Source organism: Macrobrachium rosenbergii, chromosome 12, assembly GCF_040412425.1.
Source record: "Macrobrachium rosenbergii isolate ZJJX-2024 chromosome 12, ASM4041242v1, whole genome shotgun sequence".
Lineage (NCBI taxonomy): Eukaryota > Metazoa > Arthropoda > Malacostraca > Decapoda > Palaemonidae > Macrobrachium > Macrobrachium rosenbergii.
This window is the reverse complement of record NC_089752.1, coordinates 8,357,542-8,377,488: the sequence shown is the minus strand read 5'-3', so window position 1 is coordinate 8,377,488 and position 19,947 is coordinate 8,357,542. Positions and strand designations below refer to the sequence as shown.

At 37.1% G+C, this 19,947-nt stretch overlaps 1 long non-coding RNA gene across 6 annotated transcripts in view; it reads right to left on the bottom strand.

Moving 5' to 3' along the window:
• The window catches only part of LOC136844375 (uncharacterized), a 382,772-nt gene extending 363,090 nt beyond the window's left edge, over window positions 1-19,682 (bottom strand). For 3 of the 6 annotated variants that reach the window (XR_010854838.1, XR_010854842.1, XR_010854843.1), the window contains exons 1-2: window positions 19,352-19,533; window positions 12,942-13,037 (exon numbers count right to left, since the gene is read on the bottom strand). This is a non-coding gene — a long non-coding RNA (uncharacterized lncRNA). The other 3 variants (XR_010854840.1, XR_010854839.1, XR_010854841.1) reach the window with 3 other exon arrangements.
• Between the last annotated feature and the right edge of the window lie 265 nt (window positions 19,683-19,947).

Here is a 19,947-nt window from a genome sequence, read left to right as displayed (position 1 = left end):
GAGACGCACTGACAACACTATCCCCCTAAGGGGAATAAGGATATCGTTTTCTTTTGTATCTATTTGGAAATACATCTTTTCTACTTTCTGTCATTACGTTCCCAATATACTGCTTTATTAATAATCGGAATGAGTGACCATACCTTTGTTTTAAATCCACCTGTACATGGAAAATGCGTCACATGTTCCACATCAATATGAGGAAACTCTACATAACTGCTCAAGTTGGTCTGCTACGTAAAGCGTCAGCTGAAGACCGGGACGATTTATGATACACTTGTTCCCTCCGTTATTTAAATCATTAACCTATTGTTTGACAACTCACAGCTTTCCCGTGTTTACAGTAATGCAACAGAGCTTCATATTTCGATATGTTACCTTTTTTTTTTTTATTTGTGAATGCGATACATACCTTTACAAAAGACATCAAAGTCAATAAGAGAAAAGCTCTCATTACTGCAGCAATAAAAAAAATTACGAAAGACAAGGAAAAAAGGATAACCCGCCTCTGTAGTCTTATTAGTCAAAGCATTGTTTCGAGTGTAATGGACAATAAATACGACAAAATTTGATCGCCCCACGTCAAACGAATCTTAAAAACACTGCATATCAAAAACGCATTACGCACGTACAAGCATTACCAGTATTGAGTATATTGTGCATATAATCCCTTTGCATTGCGTATATTGTGCATATAATCCCTTTGCAATCAAACATTTAGAGAGAGAGAGAGAGAGAGAGAGAGAGAGAGAGAGAGAGAGAGAGAGAGAGAGAGAGAGAGAGAGAGAGAGAGGTAAGGTAAGCCAACAAGCCGCTTTTCATCATGCATCAAGTCGTCCTAGTAGCATAACAGAGAGAGAGAGAGAGAGAGAGAGAGAGAGAGAGAGAGAGAGAGAGAGAGAGAGAGAGAGAGAGAGAGAGGAGGAGTGTCTCATATGCTACAGCCTCTGCTGTATGTGTTAAATAGTACATTTTCGGATATTTAGTGAATTCCTACGAAGGAATGTCTTTGAGTTTCTCTTCTAGTTAAAGAAATTTCCCGAAATCTTGAAGTATACTATTCTTGTTGAACCATGAGTAACTTAATATCTACAAACAAAATTATCATGAGAAAAAATTATGAATCTGTAACATTATATGAACAATGATATCAGATGGTCGCCCTAACTAGGATCAAGCTGCTGCCACCCGAGTTGGCACTTCATTGTTGCATGTTCCCATGGCGTTTGTTGGATAATGTTAAACTGCCCAATAAACCATAAATATGGAATTCTGGAATACAGAATTTAGGCCAAAGGCCAAGCACTGGGACCTGTGAGGTCACTGAACACTGAAACGGAAACTGACAGCAAGAAGGTTTGAAAGGTGCAACAGGAGGGAAACCAACGCAGTTGCACTGTTAAACTAAATCATTATTGTTTGGAAGTAAAGCATTTACCTTCTGATAAAAGAGGACATTTTCCATAAAAGCAACTATTGACGCTACACCATCACGTCGTAGCAAGCTGCTACTAGCAATAGTAGGTTAGAGGCATTAAATATATATGGAATGTGATCAGTTGTTCACACAGGTTCTCATGACGCTTAAATCTTCGAATTGTGGGATGTCAGTACGGTTACTTCTCTAATGACAGTTTAAAAAGCTTGCATAAACTTGTCTTTAACTCCCATTCAGTACCCTTAATGAAGTCTTTACTGAATAAAACAAAATCCTATGGTAGGCTACTATGAACATTATATACGTGTGTGTGAAGTTTTGTCACTTACATACACGTCTTGTTTATGCTTACAAATATTAAGCCACCAATGTCAATAAACTTCGCAAAGATCTCATAACCACTCTGCTGCATATATTCCTGCACTCTCATCGATATCCAACATGACAACTGACTGGTACAACTGTAAGTTTTGTCACTCATTCGGTGAATTGCTAACAAATATTAAGTCACCAATATCATCGCTTATTACCGAATTCGCTATACTGGAATTGGTATACAATTTATGCCAAAGGCTAAGTGCTGGGACTTATGAGGTTACTCAGCACTGAAAAGGAAATTGTGAGTAAAAAGGTTTGAAAGGTGTAACAAAAGGAAACCCTCACTGTTACATTATGAAACAATTACTGTATTAGGAGAGGGTGGAAAGTGGAAGAAAGAGAATATGAACGGAGGTACAGTAAAAGGAATGAAAGGGGTTGCAGCTTGGGGCCTAAGGGATGCTGCAAAGAACTTCAACTAATGCATACAATGCACTGTGTGAGGTGCAATGTCGGAGAGTTTGCTATACTATACACACAAGTGAATGTGTGAATGAAATTATGTGTTTTCAAATTAACCCACTTCTCAAAAAAAACTGTAAATTCAAAGGAAAAAACATAACAACAATTATTATTTCATACATGAATTGCTAAATCATGGATGAACTGGCTGTGTGGAAAATTTCCACAACATAACTACTTCATATGCTTACACAAGACTCATAAGCATCACACTACACCCCTTCAATATACAGCACCATTTACCTTAATCTTGCAGGTAAATGATGCTGTTTATGGAAAGGTTTCCTGCATTCTATTTATCCACCACTTTCTAGGACTTCTCCTCTTCCTTCCACCTAAATTACACAACCTTCTCACTAAACTATCATCTTTCATTCTTTTCACTTGACCAAACCGTCTCCAAACACTCTGTTCCTTTTATGTCATATACAATAAGCTTTTTAGCACCTCTCTGTATCTCCACATTTCTCAACCTTTAAATTCTTCTTACACCATTTATGTAATCAATAAGTTAATCTCAACCCTTCAACTTCATTTTTATTCATTTTCACCACCAACAATTCACTTCCATCAAGAAGAGCTGATGCAACAACTCTTTTACATGATCACTTCTAGGCCACACTCTTCTAATTGCTTTATCTCTCACCCCCCCCCCCAACATACGTCATCTCAACAACTGCATACACTATGAATCAAACTCATTCTTCTATCATCCACTCCCTCATAACTCTTATCTTCCTTTTGTTCATATTTACTCTCAACTTTATTATCTTGCATTTTCAAAATATTTCCCAAATTCCTCTGGTTTATCTTCATTAACCCCCATCAGTAATGCATCATCTGCAAACATTAGCCATTCCACACCCCATTACCTCTCTTCTTTTGTTGTCATAAACTTTTCTTACGCTCCTGTATGATCCATAGAGCTTTCACCCTTTACTTTCTAACTTCTCACATTGCTGTTTCATGACAAACACTTGATCTACACAGCCTGTTTCTTCTTTAAACGAAGTGTTCTTCCTCTCTCAATGTTTTTGTCGCCTGTTTTCCTTCCCCAATGAAAATCCAACCATAAACCTTCCCTGGTACCCAAAGTAACATTAAGTCCCTAATATTCGTAAAGCCTCCTCTATCCCTTTCCCCTCATACAATGGAACAATTATTCCTCTTACCCACTACTTTGGTACCTTTCCTCATCTAAGCATACTTTACACACCCTGGTCAGCCACACTGCCACAGCATTTCATTTGTAATTCCATCAACCTTGTATCTTTCCATTCTTCAACCTCTTAACTGCTATCATTACATCCACAATAGTCAGCTAAGCATTCTAAAATTTAGACCTACCCTTTCCACTCTTCTATCAATTAGCTCTGCCTCTCTTCTATCTTCCACATGCAAAAAATTATTCAAAATACTCTAACTCACATATGCATTCACTTTAGACAGTATCTCTTCATTTGCATCTTTTTTTCTGAAACTCATCTATTCATTAACATTTTTCTCCATTCATTTCTATACTGAACATCATCATATTCTCCCTAAAGTATTTTCTCCCCTCTATTATCATTACTTGCCTTCTTTGACACTCTTCCTTTCTTCTTGACCAACCTATTCCTTCACTTGTATACCTCTACATAATGTGAGGTGCAACTGCATAAGAAATTGCACCTCATATCTTATTTTTCCACACACAAACCTGTTGACCCTTCAACAGCACAATGGAATTTAACAAACCCCTCCTTTACTCCTACTACCTGTGTCCTTATCCTTGATCCAAATTTCATCCGTTTTCTCCTTATGTGCTCTTCTCACTTTTATCAAACCCACTTCTTTTAATTTCACTCACAGCTACATTTTCACCCACCCCTCTCTTAACTTAAAATTATATCTATCTTACCATACCATTCAACCATATACGAGCAGAAATCCCTAAATCTTCTACTCCTCACACAAGTGCATCCATCAATATGCTCTTCCATCTATACTGAGCTAACATACAATCTAGCAAATTCTTTTCCTCGCCATTTTCTCTTTCATCCAGTATCCTTATGGATACTTGTCTTGCAAATCTATATAAGTAAAACAATCATGCTCCTTTCCAAACATATTTCCATGGGGCACTCTCCATTCTCATTTACTCCATATACCTTTCTGTTACTGGCTTTGTATTTAAATCACCTAGTTCAACCACCTTTCACATTCTCGAAACCCTGCCAGGCATACATCCAATATCCCAAACACACTCTCTTTCGCTCTCATTCTTTTCCATTCCCTGAATGTACATACTCACTATAATAACTTTTCATCTGCTGCACTCACTCTATGTACTGTACAATCCTTTAACACTAGATCTGCTACTCCTTCACTACCTCTACACCTTACATCTACCCTGAACACAGCCACTGTGTACACAAAGTGGCTGTGTTTAGGGTAGCTAAGCACACTGCCCTTTCACCATCTCACTCACTGAGTGACAAAACATCCAGCTTTCTCTCCTTATAAAAATCAATGATAATACAGTGCTATTCTTCTGCACTACATCCATGCACATTGAAACCCAAAACACAACTTATTTTTATTTTTTCCAATATTTCCATACAGTATCTGCCCATTTTTTTACTTTCACACAAAACAGTCCACTGGTGAGAATGCTACAATTTTCTTTTCCAGCACCCCCACAGGAGTAAAAAGAGTGGTTGTCATTGGCCTCATAAATTTAAGGAAACCATTAAAGAAGTACTAAGAATTCTAAGCAAACAAAAAAAGTCAAGATCAAAACTCTGTACAAACAGAAAACATGGGAACAACTGCTTGGAGGGAGTGATGGATATATAATTTTAAAATAATTCCATTTTAACATCACAGACCCTTCTCCATGGGGAACAGGTATTATATTACCATTTTCATAATCTACACTACATCTTTCATCTAATATATTAACAGACTATGTTCTTAAACATATGCATATTGTGCCCACAGTGATCTCAACCCACTCATACAGTAATGGGTGAAATGACAGTTTTCTATATCTAATCATTGAGACCTTTCATTTGATATATATAACATGACTAACTTCAAAAATTTCCATTTTGAACAAAAACTATAACCAATGGACATTTCAACATCTTACAATTTCCTAATGCACTGGGAATCCTGCCCTTGGGCTTGCAATCCAGCAACAAACAAGTGATGCTCCTCTGCTTAAGAACTTTCAAGTTATGAACTTTCAGAGATACAAACAACTGTGATCATAAATTAAATTTTGTTTCAGAGCGCTCCAGCCACCACCTGTAAAAGTTCAAATTTTGTATTGAGTGCCTTGGCTTACTTACAATTTCTGCCGCTACCTACGCCGAACAGCAACATAGCTGATGCCGATACGCCAGTACGCTGTCCCAGACTCTCAAGCCTACGCAAGTGGTTAAGGCGTCATCTCCTGTGCTCCGATTTATTCGTGTGATTTTATCATGAAATATTTAACGCATCTGTTATCTATCATGGCTAATGGCAAGCGTAAAGCAAGTGATGATAGTATTAGTGGTAAAAAGCAGCACGCTATCTCAATGGAAACTAATGTGGCAATAACACAGAAATTAGAAAGTGGTGAAAAAGTCATGGATGGTTTCATTGTTTCAAAAAGCGCGCTAACTTGCATCATGTGTCCGTCAGCGGTGAGTCAGCGAGTGCCGACAAAGCAGCAGCCAAAAAATTTTCCGTGATATTCAAGGAAACAATTGATAAGGAAGCTTATACCCCTCAGCAAATTTTGAATGTAGATGGGATAGGCCTTTTCTAGAAAAAAATTTCAAAAAACGTACATGAGCCGTGAAGAGATGATGATGCCAGGATTTAAGGCAATAATGGATAGGCTAACTTTACTGCTGGGTGGCAATGCACCGGGAGACTTGAAGCTAAAACCTCTCCTCGCGTATCACGTAGCAAATCCACGGGCACTGAAAAATATTGCAAAGTTCTCTACCCATAATCTGGATGTCCAATAGCAAAGCCTGGGTTACTCTTGCTGTATCTGAAGACTGATTTTTCCATGACTTTGTTCCAAAAGTCAAGCTGTACTGCTGCAGGAATGAGATTCCTTTCAAGATTCTCTTAATTTTGGATAATGCCCCTAGTCACCCACCGCACTTAGATGAGTTCCATCCAGATGTTCAAATTGTTTATTTACCCACTAACACAACTTCACTCATTCAGCCAATGGATCAGGGCAGAAGCAAATTTCAAGAAATATTACACTTGCTGCACATGCAAGCAAGCATTCAAGGAGGTAAATAACCCAGATGTGACCTTACGAGACTTCTGGAATGGTGCATGGAAGTTCTCGTGCTGACAGTTTGTAAATGACCTCAGAGGGTTTAATCAAGAAGAGGAGGCAAGGGGAGTCCTTAACAGTTTCATTGACATAAGTGAAAAGCTACAGTTTGACTTCGGGTAAGATGACTTTGAAGAACTGTTTAAGAGTCATTCAGAGGAGTTGATGAATGAAGATTTAATGGAACTGGAAGAAATGCAAAAAACAGAAGAACATGAGGAAGAAGAACTTGTTTCCTTAAAGAAGTCTGAAACAAAATTGATGGCCGAGGGGGGTTTTCTCTTACAGAAAAAGCACTGATTATTTTGAGAGTCAGGACCCTAATGATGAGAGATTCTCAAAAGTAGCAACAACAATCAATGATGCTGTCCAGTGTTATTATATTATATACAACTGAAAACTTCCTTAGGTAAATTCTTTAAGGCATTGCCTACAGCCTCAAGAGCCTCCCCACCTCTACTTACTTCTTCCTCCCGAAATGAAGAAGAAAGTGAAGAAGAAATCCTTGCCAAAGCAATCCTTCCCGAAGAAGACATCAACGACCCGTCACCCCTGTAATTCCACACCACCTTTCACCCTCTCATCATCCATCACAAGCCTATGACACAAGTTTCAAAGGTAAGAAAACCTGTACTTTACTGTAATACCATCATAATTTGTTTAATGTTAGGTTTTATAAATCATTCATATTTATAAAATACTCTATCAAATACAGTACAGTACTAGTATTGTTTTAGAATGAAAAAGTATAAATACTACTGTACGTATTGACTTTGCGTATACCAAGATGAAATTATGAGCAAACTGAACATATGAACAGCCACAGAACATAACTCATCACTGACTTTACAATCTCATTAGCACTGAAACCCTGACCATGGGTTTGCCAGATGGGTAGCAGATAATGTACAATATGATAATACTGAATTACATCTATTAAACAAAACCTTAGAAAGATATCAAAATCAACTTTATCATTTAGACATGATGCCAACACATATGCAAGGGGTAGAGCAATAACTATTTTAAATCAATTTTGCACAATCTACAAACATTTATTATATCAAAGTGCCTGTACTCAAAGTTTGCCACATAACTGGTGTACATTGTTACTATTTCTGTGTTTTTAATTAACTAACTTATGTCCTTACTTAGTGGGATATAATATCTACAATTACTTTTAGCTTTTGTACACTTTATTGTACTTCGTGTTAGGTGTCATGTTAAGCACAAAGCTTCTTACTTCTTTCATGCAAAAGTTTTGTTTCCTTAGTCTATTTTCATGAGTGTAATTTTACAATCTAGTTGCTCTCTGCTTTCAGTCCTGTGTAATCTGTATAGACCAGATCATTAAGTTTTCAGTAAGAAATAATCATTCTTATCTGTCAGAATTTGAATACCTTATTAACATTAGCACTTTGCTTGAAATTATGTCCTGGGTATTAACTTGTTTAGATTAGCATACGTAACAATCACAAGCATTATGGAAAACATTTCCTTGATAAATTGCTCACCAACATAATGCCCCACACATAGCAGTGCTCTCAACCAGCAATGCCATAGCTTCATATTTAGTAGTGCATGGTACAAAGTGTACATGCCTAAGCATAGCTCACTTTTTTTTTTAAATTTTAATCTCAAGCTCAGTGGCTTTTATATGAGAATAAGAAATGCTATTAGAACTCTAGAAATGTTGGATGAAATGGAGAGTCATTCACACCTTATTCTTCTAGGGCCTCTTCCATGTCAGCCTAGCTGATGTCTCCCCTTCCTAGTGCCACTGTTTCCCAGTCTGCTGCCAAACCACCAAAGGTGGGGAACTGGAAATTGCAGTTCACTGCTCTTCTTGAACTGATGGAACAGAGCAATTATAAGCTCTGCCAGAGGATTTAGCTCCCTTACCAGCCTACATGGACCTTTTGGTCCTCAACAAGAAACATCCTCTGCCATGGGATTGTCAGCGATTTCATCATGGGCCGAGGTTCCCCTTTATCAATCTCTCCTCATGCACTTGTGGAGCCAAGCGTCAAAACACCTCTCCTCATCCAGCTCATGCCTTTGGAAAGTTTTCCTCCATTCACTCATGTCAATTTTGGAGGGGCCTCAGACAACACTGTAGCTGTACAGGAGATGCATGCTATCAATGCTTCAAGTCAAGCTTCCCACAATAAGTGTGGTTTTGGAGCCAGTAGCTCTGCAAGAAGCATCACCATTTCTTTATCAAGTTGCACATGTGACTCCTCTTTTGTTGTCTGTATGATGTCATTAGTTAGAGAAGTTCTGGACAGAATCATCCATGAGACTAGGCCTGGAAAGCATCAACTGTTATGGCACTAGTCCTCTTTTCATTGAGGTTGTCTCCTCACTCTCCAAGCCTACTAACCACTCACTTGTGATTTCTTTGGTGCGTGTGCACAAGGTTATCAACACACCTGTCTCCTGTAATAAATAATGCACAACACATTCTACCTTACAACTGCCTCACCTGAACCTGGTGACATACATGTTAACTCCTAAGCTCATGGCTCATCTTTAATTGCAGGCTGTGGTTCACTGTTGGCCTTCATGCAGACCATGGATGACTGCACTCAAGTCTCTCCTGTTACTGGTGATGTGCTTGGCACAACCCAGTCTCCTCACCCATTTAATATAATAGACTGGAACTCTGTCTGCCTGAACAAAAGATACATTATACTACATCTGGCTCACCTGTACATGTAGATGTGCACACCAGCACACCACTTCATGTTCCAATGGATAGTCTGCAGCTATTCACACATGCCACTTGAATGTTTGTTGATATGCCTAAGAGTGCTTTCTTCTCCAACTATACACATCTAATCTTTATGCATTTTTGGGTTGCACTACCTGCCTTTGCATATCTTGGCAGTGCAGAACAGCATTATTTTTCACAACAACACCTGTTTATTTATATGCCTCATGACCAACACACAGGCAAGTCCCAGTAGCAGAAGGGGACTTGATGGTAATTAGGGAGGTGTCATCTAATAGGTCAGCATCAAGTGCCACAAGTGCTGCTATTGGTACCTCTCCCTTTTGTGATAGTTTGCTCTTCTCTGGCAATTACCAACTTTCCAATTCCTGTTGACAGGAAACTACCAACAGATACAATACTTTGTTAGGGTCTAAGAATGTGGTTTTGGCTGCCAAGAGAACAAGGCTACATTTGCCATGAGATTTGGTCATGTCCAATAACAACAATTATTAGCATTCTTGCAGCAGGACAAGGTTTCACTCAAAGCTTTAGATTGAATCTGGTAACTTTATCCTGAAGATATCCTTACCTCCCTGGATAGCTCTTGGAGTAAACCATGATCTGATCTTAACAGAATTGGCCTTGGGGTTTCAATTTCCTTATGGTTTCTGAATTATGTCAAGGACTGCATGGAAGCGGAAACAATCAAGGTACAATTATAATAGATCCATGGTGACCCCTCATATATTCTTAGCATCTTGTTTGGGAAGCTGATTAACTAGTGAAATGTGAGTAAAATGTGAAAGAATACATAGGTGACATACATCACAAAGAAAAGACATATTTTCCTTCAAAAAGCCTTCTTTTGCCGTTGCTTGTACATTAGATTGTAAGCAGAATGAATTAAGAGTACTTAGGATATCATGAAGGCCACAGCTCTACTACACCTCCTAATACCTGATTCCACTACCAAGGAGCATCTGAACTGCCCAGCACAGTCTCCTACAGTACAATACAGACAGGAGAAATACTATATATCATTACCTTCTATTCTTCCTACTTCAACCTAAACCCTTGAAAATGCCAGTGTAACCTGAGGTTTCCAATCTTGAAACCATTTGCTTCAACAGAAAAATCTAATGTGGACATTTTAGATGCAAGAGTCAACTAGGCTTACTGCCTACATTATAATACTTGCCCCAACATAGAGAGGGACAACATGAAAAGCAGAGTACTGTAATACTTTAGATTCTTCTAAAGATAACAGAAAATCTTCTATTGGTGAACAAATTTCTGATGCTGTTGGGGGAACAAGTTTTGGGGATAGACCTGCTAAAAGTCCAGTGAAGTAGAGGAACTACTTGACAGTCTTATGTGAAAATAAGAGACCCCTTAAACTTGAAATAAGAAAACACAAAAGTACAACCAAAATAAGCAGAAAATGACAATAAAAACAGGATCCATTCAAAAAATGGCGAATGGCACTTAGCCGTCCATTTTATATTCAGTATACTTTCTGATGCCTCCCTTTATATCTCTACACAAAATGAAATCAAACTCTGCCTCAACTTCAAGGGTGAGCTCAAAATCATGCAATGACCATTCATAGTTACATTTAGATAATCTCCCAGTCCTTTACTTGCTTTCTGGATTAAAGACAAAGACAAGAAACCTTCAACTCCCATTCTACAGTATTGTATAGTACTGTATAGTTCTGCATCAGTCTTAGCTTTCTTCCCCAAAAATGTTTCTATGTTCAAACACATTTCTTATAAATTAGGCACTACTATACACTTCACATGAAATGCATATACTGACCTAAAAACCACCATTATTTTTCCTCAATAACCTGTATAGTTTTACATGAGTAGGTTGCATTCAACTTTTATCATATCACAATACCATTGCCTATTCGTGACCTTATTTCTTTTAATAAGTATCAATCACAACAATCATCTATAAACTAGCAGCATACATGCAAGAAGAACAAAACCTGTATCAAGTACAGTACCTAAGTGCACAAACTTACCACATTTTCTCTCATTATTATCCTACAAGTAATAAAATACAATATTTAGAACTCTCTTACACCTAAGGGTTCAATGCCACTTAAAAAAAAATTAAATAACATTTGTAACTCCAAAATGTCAGAGCTGGGAATGAAGACTAGTACTGTACTTACTTAACAACCTTAGAATGTATCCTAAAGCTCAAACAATCCCCTAATATTTCACTCTTGTCTTAAATGAAATTGTATTTTTTATTTTGGTTCCATGAACAAAAATTAACAGACTCACACATGCTTACAAAAAAAAAAAAGGAACTTTCATATTCTTCATATAGAAACAAAGTTGATTTCTTCAATTAGAATACCTTAGAAAAATAAATCATGTTTTCAAACATTTTTTTACACAAATACTAACCATCTTCTTTTTGCTTAATGCTTATGTTCAAAGGACTTCCAAATGGGCAAGAATCTCTCACATGAATGTTACATGTCAAATCAAGAATCCCAGTCAAAACTTGATATAAAGGTAGTACACACGTTACCAGTAAAGCAAAACATGTACAGTATACTGAGACATGATGGTAAAATAGGCAGAATTCATATCTACAATAGATGTTCAATTACAAAAATCCTGCAGAGCAATCCAGCTACCAAACCCAAAACACAAATCAGCAATACAAAGTACAGTAAAATGCATACACAAAATATGTTAATGATCTACACATAAATGTAAGTTTGGTTTATATTAAACGCAAATATATCCCAAATACTCAAGTAAGCCCTAAAATGAACAAAGGCCCACTGAAACATTAACAACATTGACCAGCAACTGAAAATAAAAAGAAAAAACAAATGACACTAACTGTTCAGGGAAATGAGGAATGCTTACACAGCACAGGAACTGAAGAATAGCAAATGAACTTACAAGGATCCTCCAAATTACCTCCAAATCAGAGGTGAAGACCCCTACCTGGCTCAATGCTACAAACTAAAAAGAAAAACTCTCATCACCTTTCTTAAATAACACAAAGCACTGAATGACAATGTAAAAAATAATAATTAACAATCAATAATCAAATCAGGATGAAAATGTAATCCAAAGTCAATCTGCAATGAGGAGAAAACTGCAGGTTGTGAACCAGTGCAAACAGTGAGCCATCCAGTTTACTATTAGGAACCCAATGGAACCATGTGCACATGCACCAAGCTACAAGGATTACAGATGTTCTTATTTTCTTCATCTATGAATGAAATGCCTTGGAATTTGAAGATACATAAATAGGATATGTAAAAGTAATGGGTTTGTGAATAAAGAAATTACTGGTAATACAGTATATACAGTAAATCATGTTTTGTACTGTACTGTATGTACAGTGTATTATGTAAACTCTCAACATACTGAGATTCATCTCTTAAAATTCTGACTGTGCTCAAAGTGGTAGTGCATATCTTATGTGAACATAAAAAAAATAGGCAGCACAAAAATATACAAAACTGTCTGATGTTCAAATGGGCTAAGACATGTTACTATGTACTATACATAACATCTGTTATGTATAGTGCATTATCATTACAGTAGACAGAATTCATTGTAGTACTTATGGCATACTTTTTGTAAGGTTCCTCAATAAGATGATGTGACACTGCTTACTCTGGAGGCTCCCTAGGCTTCAAACTACAGTACTCAGTGACCAGGCATAACAATCTATAAAAAATACAAAATAATTGTTACATATATTGTACTATAAACAAGGCCACAAACAGCATGATGTCTTGCACAAGTCACAATCAATTCTACAAAATTGAGCTGCCAAGCTTACCAGCTCAAAAAAAAAAAAAAATACCTACACCTAAACATCAGAAGTAAAATCAATAAAATATAAACGGAGTTCACGTTTCATTAATTTAATACTGCTTTAAAGGAAACCAGAAGCATCACTAAGGCTATTAATAATCAGTTGTGACAATGACTTCTCCTGGACATCACGATGTACTCCAATCACTATATGAAGAATATATATGAATAATAATGACCATGGCTTATAACACAAGTAACTTAAGAAATAGTAAGTTTCTTTTAAGTGAAGATAGTGGATAGGCTAAAGTGGATTTGGAATATAATGTTATTACTGTATAACTGAAAATAATAATTTCTCTTACTTCCTTTATGTATATAAAACATTACTGGGTGCTTTACAGTCCTCAATTAACTTGCATACCAAATGATGCCATTTATTTCAAAGAAAAATGAAACATTTTTAAAAGCAACTTGTATTTTTCAAGGTGCAAGAGAACTTTCTCAACCAGTAAGGGTTTTAAACCACTGAAATCCTTTAAGCAAGACCCAACTCTCAATTGACATGTCTATGAACAGTACAATAACAGGCTGGAAGGGTAAAACAAAGGTATAACCATCATTAAAATGCACTCCACTCTCCGTCAATGCATAATCATTTTTCTGTATTCCACTGACCTAACTTACACCTGAACTAATGGTACTGTGCCCATTTTTATACACTGTACCTATGTAGGATGTGGCATCGTAGGTAAGGTTAGGTTAGGACTTATTTCCTTTAAGTAACATTTTAGTTTTTTTTCAAGAATGACATTTCCACAGAGTTATTCCTGAGTTTTGTGTGTACAGTACCCTATTTCACCACCGCCCTTGGCACTCAGATCATAACCTGATGGTACTCTACCATAATTGCTGAAGAATGGAAAGATAAAAAATTTCTTTGCCTAAACAATGATAATGAAACTATGAAATTGGAAATTAGATACAAGATACCCTATGCACACACTGTACAAAATAAGAGTACCTGCAGAATGAATGAAAAAAAGATATACTACTGGAAAATATTAATTTCACATTAATACAGGGTAAAGACTTACAACAAGTACATAAGACCTGTACTACTTGATGCAGCAATAACAAGGTAAGGGACAAGGAAAACTGAAGAGATGTTGAAAAGGTGTGACCATAGAACGTTACGATCTACAGCTAGTGACAGTGGGAAGCTCATATTATACATGAGGAACTGGTGGAGGGATGTGTTATGAAGAGGCTGAAAAAATACAGATCTCACAGACTGAGATGCGATGAGAAGGGATGAGGAACAGTACTATATAGAAGAAGCAAGACAAAGACCTGAAAATAGGACTAAAATAACATGAAGAAAGGGACAGATGAAGACCTAGACCTCATGAGTGTTCACGTAGAAAGAGCACGGTACAGAGAGGATAGAAAGAACTCTTTTCACAACAAAGCCCTTAAATGGATTTGATTTTATGAAATTTTGGCTATCATGCCAAGAACTGGGACACTTTCAGCCATTCTGTTCTTAAGGCACTAAGAAGAGGGGCTTGGAGTGGTTAGACAGCGAGATAAAGGGATCCCAGAGGTGGAACTGGGGGGGGGAAAATGCCACTTTTCAATATGTAATAGTTTGAGAGGGTGGACAACAATACTGAAGAAAGAGTAGACATGAAAATTTTTATGATGATTATCTAAGCAACTATATACAGTAAATATACATAGCGCACTTGTGCGTATTGTAACCAATTAATTTGGGTGCGAGTTATTTTTAAACCTTTAATTGCATCCAACAAATACAGGCAGTCCCCAGTTTATGACAGGTTCCATTTTTACGCCGCGTCGTAAACTGAAAATCGTTGTAAACCGAAAAATTGTCAAAAATCGTCAAAAATCCTAAGAAAACCTTACTTTTAATGCTTTGGGTGTATTGAATACGATGTAAACTGCATTTCTATTGAGCTTTTCATAAAAAAAAACCTTCAAATTTTTATTATTCTGCCATATTTGAGCCATATTTCTTCCGTCGGATCGGCGTACAATGCGTCGTAACCTCAGAACATGCATCGTAAACTGGGAAATAATTTCTGATGAATATATTTGAAAAGCGTCGTAACCTCGTAATGTCGTAAGCCGGACCCGTCATAAACCGGGGACTACCTGTACAGTAACATGAGTATTGTAATCCAGTTATATTTAAGATTTTTTCTTTTGAAACAAAATGGTCCAATTACTAACACTGGGAAAGATGGTAGCTTTGCTCTTTGTTATCATGCCATTTTCAGTAATTTCCCTCCTTCCAGTCCAAACTGACCTGTGTCAACCATGCCATCACAGTACATGCACACAAGTGCCACAGTGGCATCATGTCTTCTAAACACTTCTTTCAAGTTTAACTACACAGCTCCATTTATGCTACATGTCAATCATTCAACCATGATGTCACACCACAAGAACACATGCTATGTCTTTAGAAATGCTGCTTATTGAGATTTAGCAATGTGTTTATGTGAAGTGGTATTTTCATATATTACCTGAACAGATGTGACGTGGGTTTATTTTGAAGTGCTAGCCTATATAATGATTTTCACAGTGATGTATAGTTTCCCTAACAACTCTTCATGTGATTTTGACAATTTTTACAATTATAGTTTATTATGTGATACTGAAGATTATTTACGTTCATTTGTCACAAGTGTTTGGTTAATTCATTACAACCCCAACTAAGCCTAAAATGATGGATGCCCAGAGGAACTAAGTCATAATTTATGAATTAGGTTAGGGTGTAGGGTCTACAGCAGCAAACCCTTCCTCCCTACTTAGGTCAGGTCATGTCACTCACTTTTCAGCATTTCACATAGTGATCCTCATTGTTCTTAGACCCAAGGTTCCATTGGTTTAACCAAGCAATTGTAGTGGAAATAAATGCGAGACCTGTCACAATCACATCAAAAACAATAAAACCATTTTTCCTATTTGTATTAAACAGGGTAGGCCTGCAGCCTAGATTAAACTACATAAACTTTTATTATGTGTCTAGGGTACCACATGGAGTGGGCCATTAGTATTTTAAGCGCCTTGCAGCCTTGGATTATTACTCAGAATAGGTTACAAATAAATAGCTCAAGCTATAGACTACCCTAGTGTGAAATGTATATTATTAGGCTACGCCAAGCCTATTTCACTAAATTGATCATAGGTCGAACTAGCCTAGGCCTACTCATTTAACATAAATGCTGAAAAATACTGCATAAGAATATGATGATAAAAAACACGGGAACTATCCCAAAAATACCTAAAATGGCATGACAAGACTGTAGCCAAGACCAGCTTAAGCCTAAACTGGGGTATAATAATCAGTCATATGCTACCAAGTAGCATACGAGCGTGTCTAAAACCTAAGCTTTACCCCCAATGACTACTCTGCGTTGCTAATTAGTCATTATCTTGGAAATTACAAAATATGGCGTGAGTATTACTACTGCATGCGATTGCTAGAATTCTAGTTTCAAATTAAACTAACTTAACACTTCAGGTACCTGGACGAAGTTTGCCTTTGCAACGGCCCAACAGTGGTCTGATGTTCATTCCCCAACAAGTTTACATCTTACTCTTCCACTTGTGGTAAATTATTTCGTTTTAGTCTCACTCTTGTTATTCATCAAACTACAACTTTACAGCCAGCTCGCTCACATCTCTGCGAGGGTTGTTAACCACTGAGATTAATCTATTACGTCCTTTTTTCAAAATAGCCTGTAGTTGTCTATGGTCTGGATTGGGGCCTCATAATCCTCATTTAAGAATTTGTTCGCTCTATCTATTCTGGTTTGTTTCATTTTATTTTTTAGTGTCGCTTTTTATTTGTTTAAAATCTCTAACCCAGACTTACTTTGTTCCGCTTTGGCATCTATTAACCTAGTACTACGCTCTGGGTTTTCTGTATTTTCAGCAATCCCTAGGATATAATTAAAAATAATGTCGCCATCCCGAGTCGGAGATTTGACAAGCCCGCTCAAATTACAAACTGTTTCTATAACTTTTCCAAAATCTCCATTGTCTTATCCCCTTCTTAGGGCTAAAAATTGCACCTCTAACCTTAAGATGTATTCTGGGCTTTCATTACTTTTATGACGTCTTTTTTTTTTTTTTAATAAATCCATTTAGGAAATTTACTCCAAAACCTCTCCCTACTTTGTATTTTGTGTATTATGAGCCCAGTTGAAATCCCTGCCATGGATTTTCTTTCCATATAAATTTACTCAATATTGTAATTTATAGAATAATGTTATCTTTAATTTTATCATTTCTGCTGTATTATAATCTTCAGTTCTGGAAACCAGATGGGCAGCACAATCTATGGCTAACGGAATTACGGGTGAATTGCCAACCCCACTTTTTCAAGAGCCATCTTTTTATCTGCAGTCAATAAAATCAAGTTCGCCTTTATATGATCTGGAAGTGATGATAACAACACCACTGATAAATACAGAGCAGCATCATGCTGAAGAGTGGACTGAAAAAAAATTATCTTAGGAAAAAGCAGGAAATACTGATTTTGGAGTAGCGGAGAGAGAGAGAGAGCAAAATTGTTATTTAAACGTTTTTGTTTTATTCTGGAGTGAACGTGGTCAATGTTTATCTTAGATAATTAGCCTCACTGACTGTGTTCCAACGATACTCTGATCACCGAGATGGCTTCTGAGATCACAGATCCGCACGAGAACTGCTATTAGTTTCAGCTGGTCTTATGGCAGCACGGGCTCTTGCTTTTGGGCAGCCTATAACGAGAACGAGAAATATCAGTCGTAGCTGTCTTTTGGCAACTCAGTATAGCTGGAGGGTATAGGTACAGTGAACCCAGCTCCTCCCCTAGGTTAGGTTAGGATGTATCGTGTCTATGCGGTCACAAGGGTTATGCAACTATTATGTATTACAAATAACGGTCGAGAGTTCTAATATGGGTACCTGAACTGTTCTCAAAATATGATTAGTTCAGAGTAATATTGTTTTCTGTTCCTTCTAGTACTTCGGTCTACTTCGACTCGACTACAGCCACCGTTGTAGTCATCTCGTACAGACTCGTACCACAGGCTGGTAATCTTTATCAGTACCTCTTTAAACATACGATTAGGGGCGGAGAATTGTAGACAATGTTCCTGATCTGTATGCTTTATCCAAGGATAAAGCAGGTCAAAATTTACACAAATAACAAACCCTCTATTTTACAATTACAAAACTGCAATACGTGCATCGAACTCAAATTACACAATTCGGGTAAAAAGAAAAGCAGCTGATATGTAAATTATCAGTAATTACTTTGTAATTCGTACTTGTATGGTATTGACATGAGTAAATTATAAATTTCGTATTAACAATTAGGTTTAATGATTTTTATTTTATCGTTTTTTTATGATTTATTAAAAGGAGAGAACACAACTCTTTTACGTGTCACGCAGAGGCAGCATGTATATTATGACCGACTCAACTCACATCAAAGGGCGGTGCGGGCATTGTATAAGTCATTTTAATTTTTTAAAAATTAAGTATACGTCAAAATCTATTGGCACCTGTAATGGCTGCCAATGTGATCAATATTTCAATAAATCGGTATACTTCCTGTACCACAACTGAAAACATTGGCAAGTTAATTCACATTAGTTGAATTTTTACTGTGAAATAAATGGCTTTTTATTCATTTCAATTATGAAATTTGTTTAGTCCGCAAAACACACAAAGTTTTGTCTGAGTTCTCCTAGCCTACGTCAGCTATGACCGCTCCACTCCAACTTAGGCCTAAGCTAAGAGTCCAATATTACAAGGAACTCCGTGGAGCTATAAAAACTTCCCGATTAATATGTGTACCAAGGTCTAGACCTTGAAGTGTACGACTCCTATATGACGAAAGGATTACTGAAAGGGATCATTCCTTTTAAAAAGGTCCGTACCAAGGTCTAGACCTTGAAGTGTACGACTCCTATATGACGAAAGGATTACTAAAAGGGATCATTCCTTTTAAAAAGGTCCAAACCACAAGTAACATGACAGAGGTACAAAACCATGGTGTAAAACCAATTCAAGATATCGAAGGCTATTATCCTAGAAACAATTTGGTACTCTGACCTGTGTAACGACGGGAACAAGTTCCGCAGACGAAAACAAACCTAACCTTTCCTAAAATTCCATGTCCTGACCTAACCAGACCTTACCTTCCTACCCTCACTTTGGGTGTCGTGTCCTCATCTGGCCGGAGAGGGGGGGGGGTTCGCCCCTTCTTGACCCCCCAACCCTTATTAAGCCTCCAATAAGTGTTATTATTCACCTTTCCAACACTATAACGTCTGCGGCTGCGGAACACCGGTAGGACCCTAGGGAACTCCTGCCTGACGGTATACTATTCTGGCGAGCGAGTGTAATCTACAATAATTAACCGGACCACCTCAAAGCACGGTACTTGGAAGTGTCACTGTGTCAGCTTGATGATGACTGGTTGAATGTACCATGCCTGAACAGCTTCGTTATGTTTCTTATAATTACCTCATCCAAGTGAAAGTTTACATATAATAACCAAAATTTCACCCTCAAATATATATTGTCTGTTATAATGCTGCCGAGTTGAGGCTATGATTTGAAGAAATGTTCAGAAATCCAATAGTAAATAGCATAATCAGGCCGTCAATATCTTGACGGGTTTTGGATACACTATATATATATATATATATATATATATATATATATATATATATATATATATATATATATATATATATATATATATATATATAATGTATGTGTGTAATCTCTA